The sequence below is a fragment of the Euprymna scolopes genome, chromosome 6 (assembly GCF_053919585.1).
Source record: "Euprymna scolopes isolate OS-2025 chromosome 6, ASM5391958v1, whole genome shotgun sequence".
Taxonomy (NCBI): domain Eukaryota; kingdom Metazoa; phylum Mollusca; class Cephalopoda; order Sepiida; family Sepiolidae; genus Euprymna; species Euprymna scolopes.
Genome location: NC_136487.1, coordinates 32,024,507 through 32,040,481, shown reverse-complemented (window position 1 = coordinate 32,040,481; position 15,975 = coordinate 32,024,507).

Genomic DNA, 15,975 nt, shown 5'->3' with positions numbered 1-15,975 from the left:
GGCAATCAATCAATTTGATTGAAAAATGGGCAATTCCATCGATTTTGATGACAATAAAAGTATTGGAGCTGTGAAACGTTCGTTAGGCCTTATTTTATCCCGATTAACGTCGGGTCTCTCTGCTAGTATATATATATATATATATATATATATATATATATATATATATATATATATATATATATATATATATATATATATGTATATAACACCAGAGGGAAAAGAAAAGAGGAAATGATTTTCTAGGGTAGGATTGCCTGATATAACGAAACATGGGTTTTAAAGAGATAACCGATTGCTTAGAGAGTCCAGGTGGTGTTTAATGAGTGCTAAGAAATACATGCTGGGTAATAAAATCGACCATTGTCCACTCTGTAAGATTAAACATGAAAGAAATTAGTATCGTTTTTTCTGAATAGCTTTGAAAACTAATTGTATAGAAATATTTATACGTCATATCATTACGCAGCGTCTTTAGAAACTTGTTTTGGGGTGTTTGATGAGAGGATATATAAATTCGGGATGTTTTTTCATTTAGATTTAGTTGTTTGAGCTGGAGAAATAAGTTTGTGATGTTATCAATTGTAACAGAGTTGCTTGTCATGTTTGTCATTCGTTTAGATTTGTATATTTGTTACATAAAGTTAATATGAAGTATCATACAACCGTCTTCATCAATAGATAACCGTTATTTGATCTTGGTACTTATTCATCGTCTCTTTGCTCGTTCGATTCGTCAACCTCAACCGAAGACTTCTATACTTTCGACTAATCATTGAAAGCGTACAACAACTGGTATTGTGACTAAGAAAATAAAATTCGGCTCTTTTATTAAAGTATGTACTATATATTGAATGACTTTTGATCCATTGAAGAAAATAGGGCCGTCGGAAATAAGTACCAGAAAGTTGTATTTGGTTAAATTTTACATGCATGGAAATAGTATGATCAGAAGTTGAGGAAAAGAAGAGATGATGAAGATTAGCAGTGAGGGTGTGTTAATGAGTCTCCATTTGGAAGCAGATGATGGAAAAGCTATTAAAAACAGCACAATTTAAACCTCTCCTTTCTCTTTTGGGATGAATTGGCCTTATAATAATTACAGAAATGAACCTTTGCTAGGAATTTCAATTGAAATTAGTTAAAAAAAAGCTACATATAAATAGTGCTGTAGATTAGGTCCCCTATCTATGTCTTATGACTGATATAGATGAGGCCCATTTGGTGTACTGTGAATTCTCCAACAGCCTTACACAAGATCTAATTCTGCAAGATGCTAATTGTTATGCTATTTTCACCTTCCATTTCATCACCTATGTTTCTAGTAATACTACTACATCTACTACCAATGACAATACTATTGCTACTACTACTAATACTACTACTACTACTAATAATAATACTTGATAAAAAGTAAATTTGATGCTGCTGTTTCTATTGACTTTAGATAAAGAGCTTACCTGAAATAGTAACAACGTCTAGTTTTTACATAAACCTACTTGAAAATATTTTTGTCCGCATTGTTTGAAAATGAAAAGACGCAACATTTGCTGACTTCCGTGATATTTTGTGTGGTCAAATCAAAAATGATAAAACCAGTGTTACAACCTCAAAAAATCGAAATTACATTGCATGATTATAAAAAAAACAAACAATACTATCTGAAGGACATATTAACTGGTTTGATGGGCTGGGTTGTGGCCCGTGGGCCGCCTGTTGCACACCTCTGCTCCAGCATAAAGAATAAATAAACCATCATTGATTTTATGATATGAAATATGGTCATAATATCATTTTATTACTTTTAATTAGCCGTGCTTATGATCTCATTCTTGCGTCGTCTGTAATCTAATTAGTGTATAATTTCACTTTCAAATATCTTGGTAGGTTAATTGAGTGCATTACAAATGTTCGTCTGAAGAACTGTTATCTCACGACTCTTTCTAGCCTTAGGATTGGTTTGGTTTGGTTTGGTTTGGTTTACAGCAAATAAACTCATTTTAATCATTTGAAAACTTATGTGTGAGAGAGTAGGAAAAACGTTTTATGGAAAACATGCAGAAATATTTCAATTTATTTCGTGTTTCAATTGCCATATAAAGAAAGAGTGAAAGAATTTACTACACAGAAAAGGACACAGTAGCCTAGCACCTATCCAAATTCTCATTGAATTTTTGTGTTTTTGGCGCATTTATTATCTCTCTTGGAAATCTATTCTAAGGTCCAATGATTCTGATTGAGAAAGAGTATCTTCGGTGCATTTAAATCGACAGTAAAATAGTTTCTTTTAGTGTCTGTGTAAAACTCTTTCTGGTGGAGGAATGAATAATACAAGATGGAACGATAACTTTGACTAAAAAAACAACACTACAACTTTATTCTAAACTTTTATTGAAAAAATCAATTCATATAACTTGATTATATAGTAGAGCTGATATCTATTCAAGGTAGCTGCGTTCAGCCTCGATCAACGCCTTGATATGGGCCCGAAACATTTAAACTACACCAAAGACCATGCCTTTTCCACAAGCGCCAGTTGTAGCTCAGCGAATACTTGGCGGATTGGTGGCAATCAGGCTGGCTTTGGTGTTGTGGGAGGTCATGTTGGTGATATTCTCGGCATACAACCAAGCAAAATAGTCCAACGAGTTCAGGTCGGAGGAGGAGGGGGAACTCCTTCTGAAGCCAAGCCTGGGTCTCTTTGAGCTTGTGGGCCAGCACTGAGTTTTGCTGTCACCACACTCTTCAGCATATCCAAGTACTTTGGTGTTAACTTTCAAGCCGACTTCGAAGATTTGAGGTGGCATGATGTGACCCTCACTTTAAACCACACTAAAGCCCATAACCGTGGCCTGAAATTTCGTTGAGCTGTGCCCTCAAGCGTTAAACCATCCGGATTTGCATTTTGAAGGTACTGGCAATGGTTCTGTTGTCATAACTTGGATCTGTAGTGAGCATGAGTTGTACTGCAGCACATCTTTGATCTGGCCAACTAGTAGATGGTCTGTAATGAAAAAAAAAACGGTTTGCGTCAAACGGAAAAGGAATCATGTTGTCTTTACTACAGTGACGATTTAATCGTACAAGTCTTTAGGTCACAAGGTACATCATGATTCAAGTCACTGTGTAATCGTCTGCGTCCAAGGGAGAAAAGGTTAAACTTTTTGAGTTGACTTTCATACGGCAGATCCGATAAACCCAACACCATTCGAGTAGCCAGCCTTTGAACTCTCTCCAGGTTCTGGATATAACATATTAGATATGAAGCCAAAGTCTGGAATACCATACTCTAACAGTGATCTGACGAGGAACACATAAAGAGGGAGAAATATTTCAGGTGTAAGTTTATAGAAAGAACGTTGTATGAGAAATAGAATGTGTCATGCTTTGTTAGTCTTTATTTTTTTTTATTTCAAAAAGTTGAAAAGCTATGAAGACGAGAGTAGTACCATTAAAACGAGCGACATTCTTTGCTCCAGAATTTATTTTTGAACATAGTCATCACCATTTTCGATGATTTTATGACGTGAAAGACGAGATCATTTTATCTTATTCATCACCTTTAGCAGAGCCGTGTAATCATCGGAAGTAAGAACCGAGTTGAAAGAGAACCTACTCCCATATGGCTAAATAAGGAGTATTTTACAAGAGTAGTTCCAAAAGTAAAGCCTCTTATTTTTTAATTCCAAAAGAGCTACAAAAACTAAAGTAATACAATTAAAACAAGCAACCTTCTGTGCTCCAGAATTCAATTTTCTACATAGTCACCATCATTCTCAATGCACTTTTCCCACCGATGAATGATGACTGTGCATCAGCGTCCAGAACACACTTTGTCCTACTTGGGTCGTAAAGTCTCTTTTTTTAACCCAGAAAAGTTGAAAAGCTACGAAGACAAGAATGGTACCATTAAAATGATCGACCTTTTATGCTCCAGAATTTATTTTTCTACATAGTCATGGCCATTGTCAATGAACTTTGTCAAGAATCCAATGACACATCTCGTTTATGACATCGTTTATGACAGGCGTTGTTTTCTTAGAATCTTACACCGTCAATATCTGCAACAGAGAGATAAAACTTTTAGTTCATGAATACATGTTATGTCATCTAATAATGTAATTTGCAATCCCATCTGATTCATTCGGGTGAAATAAAAAATAGGAAGCATTACTTTTGGAATACCTCCACATACACACACACACATATATATATATATATATATATATATATATATATATATATATATATATATATAATCAAAACAGGTGGTCTTACCTAGATGAAAAACATAAGAATAATTTTTCAGCAGATAGGTGTCTTTGCAAAACACAAGGGAGTCATCATTCGACGCAAGTTTAATCAACAATCTAGTGCGATGAAATATTCACAAAGAACAGATATTTAAAAAAATAAATTTGGGTTTATTTTACAAACCATAGAGGTACGAAAAAGTTTTTGGGGTTTTTATTTAATGTAAAATGTTTATTCCGTTCGAAAAACAAGTAAGTTAAACGCTACTGGAGAACAACAAAAAGAAAAAACATGGCCGCGATGTCTCTTTACATCTTTGAAGTTTCAACAATCACTTCAAAATAAGAAATAAAACAAAATAGTGGTAGAAACCCACCTAATAAATATTACCGTGACATATGAAACATAAACACAGACAAAGAATGCTATTGAGACCAAAATGAAAATGGTACATACTCTGCTAGGTTCTGTAGAGACCACAACATTGCTCTGGGATCAACCCACTACCTACTTGATGAACGGATCGTCAACTGTCCCTCTCACTAATCCCCAGTGAAGTTCCTTTCTAGAAGACTGAGAAGGTCACTACCCCAGGGAAGCTTTTTAAGCATGGTTTGGGACTTTTTGAAGAACTGCAATTCGCTCCTTGGCCCACGACAGCCCTCAAATTAATGGTTGAGAAGGAGGTTTAGAAATATGCTATCACCATGGGGTTCCATGCAAATTCCTCTGTCAAATGGCTCAGAATAGACAGTCTCTTAATGTGTTGATAAAACATCAAGTCAGACATCGCCAAGTCTCCATCACACAGATGTTAAATAGAAACCTGTTTATGCTTCGATCCTAGTCTGAAAGCTGTTTATTTATTTCAACCAAAGAAATATGTGGAATAAGACGAAGATGGAGAAAGTCTGTTCACCCAAAGTAAAAAATAGCCGAAAATGAACTTTGCCATTCTTCAGTAAGGCTCTTCAGGTATCAGCAGTAAAGTAACCCTTCCTCAAATTTCAGCAGTACTGCCTTGGAGGATGCACTCTCTAGGACCGAGTTAGATTATACTTTAGCTGACAAAAGAGGGCCTGGTGCCACCAAGGCAGCCCTTTGGTCTGTCTAATTTATTGCTGAGATGAACCTCGATTCGAATGAAAACAGTTGTGAGGGTTCACTGTCATTCTTTGAGAAAACCATATGCAGCCAACATTAAAACGAAGTTTTTAGCATAGCCAATGTGAATATTACATAAAAGATACCCAAATAAGAAATGACAAGGTATTGCAATCTAAGTATTTCAATAACAAGTCTTCTAACTAGGATCAAGGTGTAGTCTCCATTCTGATATCATACTTCGCCTTTTCTATTCTTGATTGGAGAAGAAGATCCCTCTAGACTGAGGCGATTTTTGATTTGTTCCAATCCAGAATGCCTCTTTTTTCGAGAACTAGATTTTCTCCATATTGAAAATTTACCTTGTATCTTATTCTGCCCTCATTAGGAAGCAAGTAAATAGAAGCAAATACTAGACATATATGTGACCCATGGTTCCACTTTGATTTCATTTAAAAAAATTTGTAAACTGTAATACATCTATTAACAAATTTTCCTTGCATAACAAAAAACAATAAATTTCTTTATTTCTATATATTATGTTTTCTACATTATCCTTATAATTAATTTAGAAAGTAAACAGTTCTATTATTTTGATATCTAATTTATATACGTGTTTATGGTGTGTACAGATGCACTATGCAAATTAGTTGGAAAGAGATATTCGCTCTTTCTCTAAATGCTTACAAGGACACTACAAAATATTAGGAAGTAGTTAACTCAACATTAAGAAATGACGAAATGAAAGCATAAATTGCTAGAAGAGAGACAGATGGTTGACTTGTTTAATTAATTATATATTATGGCTAATTAAAACAATTAAAACAGATTTTTTTTCAAATATAACTCCATCCCAGATACGTTTTAATTTGTGTGATTAAAATATAGAAAAAAGGTTATTTGTATTATTTTGATACTTCGGACTACTGTTTTCATCTTGAGTGTCATTTTCACAACGTTCCAGTCGATGTAACCTCCGACCTTCTTCAAGTGTATCTTGTCGAGCTCGGAAATATTTTTTATCGAGCTCGGGAATCTAGACAGAATTTTGAATGGAACCTTTTATTTCCATCAGTCATAAGTAATCAAAATTTAGTATATAAGTTTGATTCAAGTGAATGTTTTGGTTATCATTTCTTCAACTATTTCGGCTAATAAAAAAAGAAAAATCTGATTTAGAAAATTAAAAAATGTATATGGCGATTAAGCTACACTGAATATTCCGCGTTTCATCCACTTTAGGATTCTTCAGAAAGTGGATAAAACGCGGAATATTCAGTGTAGCTTAATCGCCATATACACTTTATAATTTACTAACTAGCTCTACCTACGTATTGAGCACTTTTGAAGTAAATACTTAAAGTTTACGCATAAATCTATACTTTCGTATATTAATTTTATGTGAGTAAATAAAGTAGTTATATATATATATATATATATATATATATATATATATATATATATATATATATATATAATAATTTCCACAGCAAACAACGTCGCAGCCCACAAGAGCCATGACAGCCAAAGAACTGGAAGTCCACGACTCGAATTTCGCCCTAATTTGAGCTCATCAATTAGACACATCCAAAACTCAGGATACAAAACCTGAGCCTCTTGCATGCGAGGCAAATACTCTGCCAACTAAGCAAACGCCCTGCACAAAATAAAGTCTATTAACTAACACAGATCAAGCAAACCGCGCCGAAATCCGCCTGTGAAATGAACCTACTTCGTATCAACAAGGGACGCGGTCATCCGACCAGCTAATAACCCCAAGCCGATGTCTCACAAGTAAGAATTTAAATTCGCAAGGACAATACCATCCAGCAATGCTAACCTAGCGAGCAATTAGAGATATAATATTCAGAATGTGAGAGATTATATAATTATTTCCAAAGCCAAACAACGTTGCAGCCCACAAGAGCCATGACAGCGAACGAACCGGAAGTCCAAGCCTCAAATTTTGCCCTCATTTGGGCTCATCAGTTAGACACATCCGAACTCGGGATTCGAAACCCGAGCCTCTTGCATGGGGGCATTTGCTCAGTTGATTATATTTACTCTGGAAGTTTTCTCGGAAACTGCTGTGCAGATCTGGCTGAAAATTTGTGTTAAGGCGCAACGAACTAAGTACTTTAGTATCCATTTAACGCACAGTTAAGGATTAATGGGATTAGTATTTAATTAAAAAATAGGTACAAATATAACCATTAAACGAAGTGATCCGTCAGTTTGTCATACTTAAGTTTAAAATTGCATTTTTATCACGAAATGTGCAGAATGGTTAGATGTTACCATTTTTGAAATACTCCAGATGGCAAGATGCATCATCTTTGAGGGATTTTTGCATTTTTTTTTCTTGATTTATTTCTAATCTAAAATAAAAAGATACGAACGTATCAAAAAAAAAAATAATTATATTTTATAGATGTGTTCCTCTTGCTTGTATTGACATATGTTTCAAAGAAAAACATTACGGTGTTGATCTTATTCAGAGAAAATGAACTTGTTTTTATTCAGAGACAATCAGAGTGTATTCCGAGAGAAATGGATGCGTTATTTGATATTCCTTACTTGATCCTAGTTTCAGATATGATTTAACTGTACGGTCAAAAGTAGAAAATCTGAATGCCTTATTTGATATTCATAGCTTAATTTGAGTTTAAAATATGATGTTAATGTACGTTAAAATGCAGAAAGACTAATTCTCTTATTTGATATTAATAATCTGATCTCTGTTTCAAACATAATTTTACTTTACAGCCAAAAGTCCAAAGACTGAATGCACTATTTTTTATTTATAACTTGATATCTGTTTCAAATATTTTATTGTACGTTCAAAAGTCGAAAGACTGAATGCATTATTTGTTAATCCTAACTTGATCTCTTTTCAGTAATAGTTGTATTATACGTTCAAGAGTCGAAAGACTAAATGCATTTTTGATAGTTTTAACTTGATCTCTGTTTCAATGATGGTTTTATTGTACGTTCCAAAGTAGAAAACTTAAATGCATTTTGATCTCTGTTTCAAATATGGGTTTAATGTATGTTCAAAAGTAAAAAGCCTGAATGCATTAGTTAATATTCATAGCTGGATCCGAGTTTCAAATGTCGTTTTAATGTACGTTCAAAAGTAGAAAGATCAATTCTATTATTGGATATTACTACCCTGATCTCTGCTTGAAATACCTTTTTTATTGTACGTTTAAATCAAAAGACGAAATACATTTTTGATATTCTTAATTGATCTCTGATTTAGACATGTTTTACTATATCTTTAAAAGTAGAAAGACTAAATGCAATGAAAACTGGGGACACCTAAAAGACATTAGTATATAAGTTTGAAATTAAATGTTTATACGTGCGCACCGGTCTTTTTAAAAATGTATTATTGAATATAACTCAAAATTTGACGTAGTAGTAGATAATGTTTTTCTCTATTATATATTTTTGTATCAATTTATTTTTTTTTAATTTTGGGGGAAGACGAGACCAGTTCAAGTGGGAACACCTCATAAATGATAAAATTCACAAAAAATAATGTGCCCTTGTTACTCACCGTGTTGTCCAGAATATATATTTAAATGTTCATAATGATCGTGTCATCAATTTAGGGGTGTATTCTTTATAACAAAATATATTACTTAACGTAATATATGTGTCACCTAAATCTTAAAAAGATTTGAGATTTTAGGCGCTGGATGATAGTTAAAAACACTGACTGTCAGGTCAATGGTCGAGTTTAGATCCTTGCTGCAGTACCTATTATATAACCAATCAGTAATAGAATTTTCAGAATATATAATTATTTCCACAACAAACAACATCACAACTCACGAGAGCCAAGAAAGCCTAATTGTTCACTAGGTTCACGTGTCATGATGGCATCATCCTTACGAGTATAAAATTCCTACATGTGAGATGTCGGCTTGGGTTATAGCTGGTTGCGATGACTATGTCCCTTGTCTGGTATGAGGTAGGTTCATTCCACTGTCGGATCTATGCCGCGGTTTACTTGATCTGTGTAAGTTAATAGGCATTCTTGTGTGTATGGCGTTTTTGCTCAGTTGGTAGAGTGCTCGCCCAGCATGCAAGAGGCTCGGGTTTCAAATCCTGAGTTCAGATGTGTCTAACTGATGAGCCCGGTTTGTTGGCTTTCTTGGCTCTTGTAAGCTGTGACGTTGTCTGGCAGTTGAAATAATTATATATTCTCTCACATTCGTAATATATATACTACTATTTCATTTTATCACATAAATTAATATAATTAGTATAAATTAAGATAAGATGATATAATTTTATGTGTAAATTTTCAGTATTTATTTCAACAGTGCTCAATACATAAGAGCTAGGTAGTAAGTTATGAAAATATATATGGCAATTAAGAAACAGAATATGTTGCGTTTCATCATGGTGAGAATTCGTCAGGATTATGCAAAGAGTTGTGTGTTATTGCACATTTTTATATAAACACATGGTATTGAATTTGCTAGTTAGCTGACCAGCTTCTTTGTTGTAACCATGCCCATCCTAATCAGTCAATTCTTGGGTACTTACAGAACAAAGTTACAATTGATCTCAGGTTCACCCTTTCCCTTTGTGTGTTTTATTGGAAAGGGTTAGTTATATACTTTTGTGTATAGAAAGTTGACCTACTTTCAACCTAGATGCAGTTAAATATTGAATATTTTGTGTAAGGGATTGGTTACGGGGAAGTGCTTTTCGATGAGATTTAGAAATTTCTTGCCAAGTTTGATTTTTAACATTTGATTGTATGGTGGCGTACACCAGATTATATTTCTTTTCTTTGATTTTTAATTTCATTATAGCTATTGATGTTTTGTTACTTATATCTAATATCAATATTTGTGTACACACTATTTTTTAAAGCTGTGTCGTAGATGCTGATTGACCTGTTGAATACATTTTCATCACTCGAGTTATTGCTGGGTCTACTTACGATATTAGGAATCTGTTTTATAATTGATGGGGGTGATTGGACTTAGGGTTTACATATATTGGATTAGAGTTATCTTTTAAGTAGGGGCCATACGTTTTTTTATCTAAATTTAATGTAACATACAGGAATTTTTTTTATTTTCATGTTAGTATATCTACTTTTAGGTTTAACTTTTTCATTTCCTTGTATATGATTTTCTTAAAGTTTTCTCCCTTGATTTTGTTAGAATCTTTTATTATAGCTGATTCATCAGCTCTACATAAGCTGATATCTGTAGTATCAAATATGCTTGTGAGGGTATATAGAATGAATAATTCCACAAGATCTGATGCCTCTGTATAGTCTAAAACACCCATTGCCAGGTCAAAACCTGAGGTTAACTATACCTTTGTCATGTAAGTGCTCGACCATTGACTGATTAGGATAGGCACGGTTATAACTAAGAAGCTGATTGGCTAACTAGCAAATTCAATACCATGTGTTTATATAAAAATGTGCGATAACCACAACTCTTCGCATAATCCTGACGAATGAAACATGGAAGATTCTGTGTAGCTTAATTGCCATATATCTTCATAACATATATATTTTCATAACTTACTATATATATATATATATATATATATATATATATATATATATATATAAGCCTGACGAATCCTAGAGTGGATGAAACGGCGAATATTCAGTGTAGCTTAATCGCCATATATATTTTATAAATTACTAACTAGCTCTACCTACGTATTGAGCACTTTTGAAGTAAATACTTAAAGTTTACGCATAAATCTATACTTTCGTATATTAATTTTATGTGAGTAAATGAAGTAGTCATATATATATATATATATATATATATATATATATATATATATATATAAAGACGTGTCTTCTTTTGTACTGATTTACATGCATAATACAGTTTTCTTATTTAAAGATTACCCATCAAATTTGCTTCATCATCAGTCTATCAACACTATTTTTTAAAAAGAAGTTCCTTTATTTATTCTCTTTGAAATTTTCAAAAAGGGTTAGATGTTCGTTCGCTTTTCGTAAGATTCAATTGTAAACGCCAAAGAACAAGAAAGAAATCCGACATGTTTGTGACTTCTAAAAGAAATCGATTCAAAAGGAAGACATATTTTTTCGCATGCCATTTTTAATAATCCTTTTTCCCTTTCGAACCAAAGAAAATATTTTCTATTCCTTTCATCTAAAAGATACGATCTTTCTCAACGGAATGGAAGAAATTAAAAAACAAAATGACTGTGAAAACGAAGAAAACCGTAAAAAAATAACATTGAATCTTTTCTAAATATTTTCCTTCGTTAAACATTTTTTTTTCTATTTTCATTTTTCTCGTCTCCTTTTCTCTTTATCATCAGATTGCATCAGCCATGTTGCCCTTTCAATGTAATTTTATTTGAAACATCATGTTTGAATATCTAATATTTGCTTTTAGGGTAAATGTCACTGCCAAGGACTAATTCACTATCGCAAAAAAAAAAAAAAAAAAAAAAATGAAATATGAGTTAACTTTTATCTATTCTTACATATCTAACGTATACATTTATTTCAAAGAACTTTTAAAATCAGATTCAAATAGAAATATATCTGAGACAGTTATACTTGATTCGGACTAGCTTATTTTTCGTTTTTAACTTCCACTATTTAATTGACACAAATATATTTTACTTCGCTGCAGTTTTGTTTCTGATAAAGTTTATTACAGCTAAGAAAAGTCTGAGAGTCTTAAACTTTACCCTTACACATCGAAACAGGTTAAAGGGAATGTTCTTTTGTATAAAAAATTCAAGATGGCCTTGACAATGGATAGTTACATAATTATTTAGTTCTTTTAGTTTCCTTACAATGTGCATTAAGTAAGTTTCCAGACATTTTTCGTATAGGCACTTATTGATAGTACACACATGAAACTCTCGCCCTCTTCTAAGTAATTTTCTTCGGGTGCAATGCACGTGTACCGTTCCAACAACCTCTGGAATGCCCCATGGAAGTTCACTTGTGTGAGCGTGTCACTGACCCTCATCACAGCCTCTTTCATCTCCTCAATTGTCTCATAACGACAGCCTCTAAGGTTTTCCTTGGGCTTAAGTATTAACCAAAAGTCACAGGGGGCAAAGTCTGGACTATAGAGAGGGTAAAGAACTGTCTTGATGCCTATCTTGGTCAAATAGTCTGTTACAAGGATGGAGTTGGGGACTGGTGCATTGTCCCGTTGAAAATGCTACTGACCCGATTTAAAGAGTGCTGACATCTTCCGATAGAATCTCTCCCTGAACTCTCTTAAAACTTCAACATAGTATTCCTTGTTGACTGCCTGTCCAGTGAGAATCCAGAGCATATAGATCATCATATGTTTCTAGGCGGATTTGCTCTGTCTGGACTTCTTGTGCCTGGAAGAGCCACTATGCTTCCACTGGGAACTCTGTCTCTTGGTCTCTGGGTCATAACATCACAGGTCACCAGAGCATTAAGAATTGTAGGATCTGAATTGATCAGCTCGACCATCTCCCTGTTGTCATGACAACACCTTTCTTTCTGATCTTCTCTGAGCAGACTTGGGACAAATCTTCTACATCTTTAGTTCATCGCAAATAATTGTGTGGATTGTTCCCAGACTAACACTAAACTGTGCACTTATTGTCTCTGTAGACACACGAAGGTCCTTATTCATGAAATTCTTTATTTGGCCAATAACTCTGGCGTTCTGAGTCCCTGACTTCTCCCACATCTTTCATCATTCCTCACTGACTCCCTGCCTTCCTTAAACTCTTATACCACCCAAGAACTAATGCTTGATTCATGCAAGATGGTTCAAAAGCAGCCTGAAGCATTCCATACATTTCTGCAATTCCAAGTTTAAAAAAAAGTTTTATTGCATATCGTTCTTCTAATGTGCCTTTGCGTCCAGATTGCATTAGGCTTTAGTAAGGTGTATTCCAATTCCTTCTGTAGTTTTTCATTTGAATTTGAAATCATAAAAATTAACCAGTCAGCTCATATATATATATATATATATATATATATATATATATATATATATATATATACTAGCATGGGTACCCGGCGTTGCCCGGGTGTTTGGAGGTGTGTGTTGAGCAAAAAAAAAGTGGTAGTAGGAAGGCAGGCTCGAACCCGTATTTCGAAGGAGGAAAGAACAGGGGGGGGGAAACGTGACGTCTTTGCTGTTACGGCCACCATCAAACCGGAAGTGACGTAGGTTTAAATTAAGGCTAGACAATCGAAAAGAGGGAATGACTTTCGAAAATATCGGCGAAAAAAGCGACCCTTCCCTGTAGACAAGTGCCCAGTTGAGGGTGAAGAATTAATGTTTTTAGCCAATTTTTCGGTATTTGTCGTCTGAAGGGTCGAGCTTAAAAGCGATACTGATCTTGTGAAAATCAGTCGCTTCTGTCAAAAGTTTTAGGCATACATACATTTATATATTGGTAGCTCAAATTTTCGGCCCATTAAAAAGCTTGAATACCCTTTATGTAAAATTTCAAATGTTTAGACCAGAATGAGTAATTTGGAAGAGACCGCAGCGGTCAAATTTTTTTAAAACTTTGATCCCTATTATGACCGCTTAAAATTTATTGTTTTGGGCTCAAATCCAGTTGTTAAGTTAGATTCATGTCCAAGGAACCTATATCTAAAATTTCAATTGTTTATACTTAAAATTGGCGGAGGAGTTTGGTAGAGTTATCAAAAGTTAACTCGTTAAACTTTGACACCTTTACAGCCAAATTTCTGGTTGAAACCGGATTACAAAGATTTTCCCAAATCTCACTACCCTGTATATCAAATTTCGAGTCTGTAGACTGAAAATTGACAGTTATCGCATAGTGAAATGTACACAGACAGACAGACACTTTCACTTTTATATATATACTAGCATGGGTGCCCGGCGTTGCGCGGGTGTTTGGAGGTATATGCTGAGCAAAAAAAAAAAAGCAAAAAACAAAAACGGTCAATTTTTTTTAACTTTGACCCCTATTATAACCCCTTAAAATTTATTGTTTTGGGCTCAAATTGAGTTATTAAGTTAGATCCATGTCCAATGAACCCATATCAAAACTTTCAAGTGTTTAGACCCAAAATTGTCAGAGGAGTTTGGTAGAGTTCTCAAAGGTCAAATCGTTGAACTTTATCCCTTTAACAGCCAAATTTCTGGCCGAAAACCAATCACGTAGATTTTCCCAAATTTCAGTACCCTGTATATCAAATTTTGAGTCTGCAGACTGAAAATTAACAGAGTTATTGCGAAGGGAAATGTACACAGACACACAGACAGACAGACAGACAGACAGACACGTTCACTTTTTACTAGGTATATATATATATATATATATATAGTGGCGCCAAAAAGAAAGTGTAAATTGAATGTAACTGTTTAAACAACCTACACCTCATTTGATTCGTTTTTTTATTTCTCTATAAATTTCACTTCACAATCTTCATATTTGACTTTTAATTAAAGTATCCTAGTGTTCACGTCAATTTAAAAAAAAATACTTCAAATTAGGAAGGCAAAAAATCTCTATTTTCTTGATGGGTATGCAGAAATACAATGTATAAGCATTGTAGACCAACCAAAGCCATATATTGATAAACTGAGATTTATTTGTCGATATAATAAGGAAAAGCTATAATATGCTCTTTATACCAAGGTATTTCGAAGCCTAGTCTTTCTCATCAGAAAAACGGCTAGGTTGCAAACATTTCAATGTGACATCTACCTAAGGGGATAATTGGGGAAATATTAAGGTATCTGGTATATAGGGAGAGATGGATAAATGATGTGCAGAATATCTGAGGAGGTTTAAGGAAATTTGGAGCTCATGGAGTGGGGGATATGAGACATATGGAGATAATGTAATATGGGGGAGGATGGAGACCATATGGAGAAAAGACACAAGGGGAGAGCACAGCATTTTCTCATCATTTTGTTCATGCTAAGGAGGGGGCATCCTACTGAATACCAGACATTCACATACAAAAAATCTTCTTACAATTCTAACCGTTACTTCCATTAAGTAGATCTGTTTGTATCTCTCTTGCACTGTGTATATTTGCCAGGTAGTTTTAAAAAAATTTTTCATGAGTCTGGTTGTTTTTATACTGACTGAAATTCTGAAGATCTTCCTCAGATTCCAGTTTCTTTTCATGTCATAAGACATTGCTATTTCCTTATCTTTTCCCTCTCAGCATCATTAAGATTATTTCTTTCTCCTTGTCCCATACTACTATGTAAGGTTTAATAGTTCCGTTTTGTAAATGCAATTCTCTATCTTTATAAAAGCCAAGTTCGTCCAAGGATGGAGTACTGCTGCCACATCTGGGCAGGAGCTGCTAAAAACAGCCTATCCTGCCTTGACAGAGTAAAAATAGACTTTGTGGTTTGGTGGCGGATGCCTTTTTCTTTTCCCTGCAACCTCTCTCCCACAGAAGAGACTTTGCGAGCCTGTCTTTGTTTTATTGCTATTTTCATGGCAGGTGCTCGTCTGAGCTCCAATCCCTCGTCCCCCCTCGCCAATCTTTCACGAGAAACACTTGTCTGGCTGAAACTACTGTCAATAATTTTCCCCACTCTTTATCTGTGCCTAAATCCAAACGTAGATTACATGAGCAAA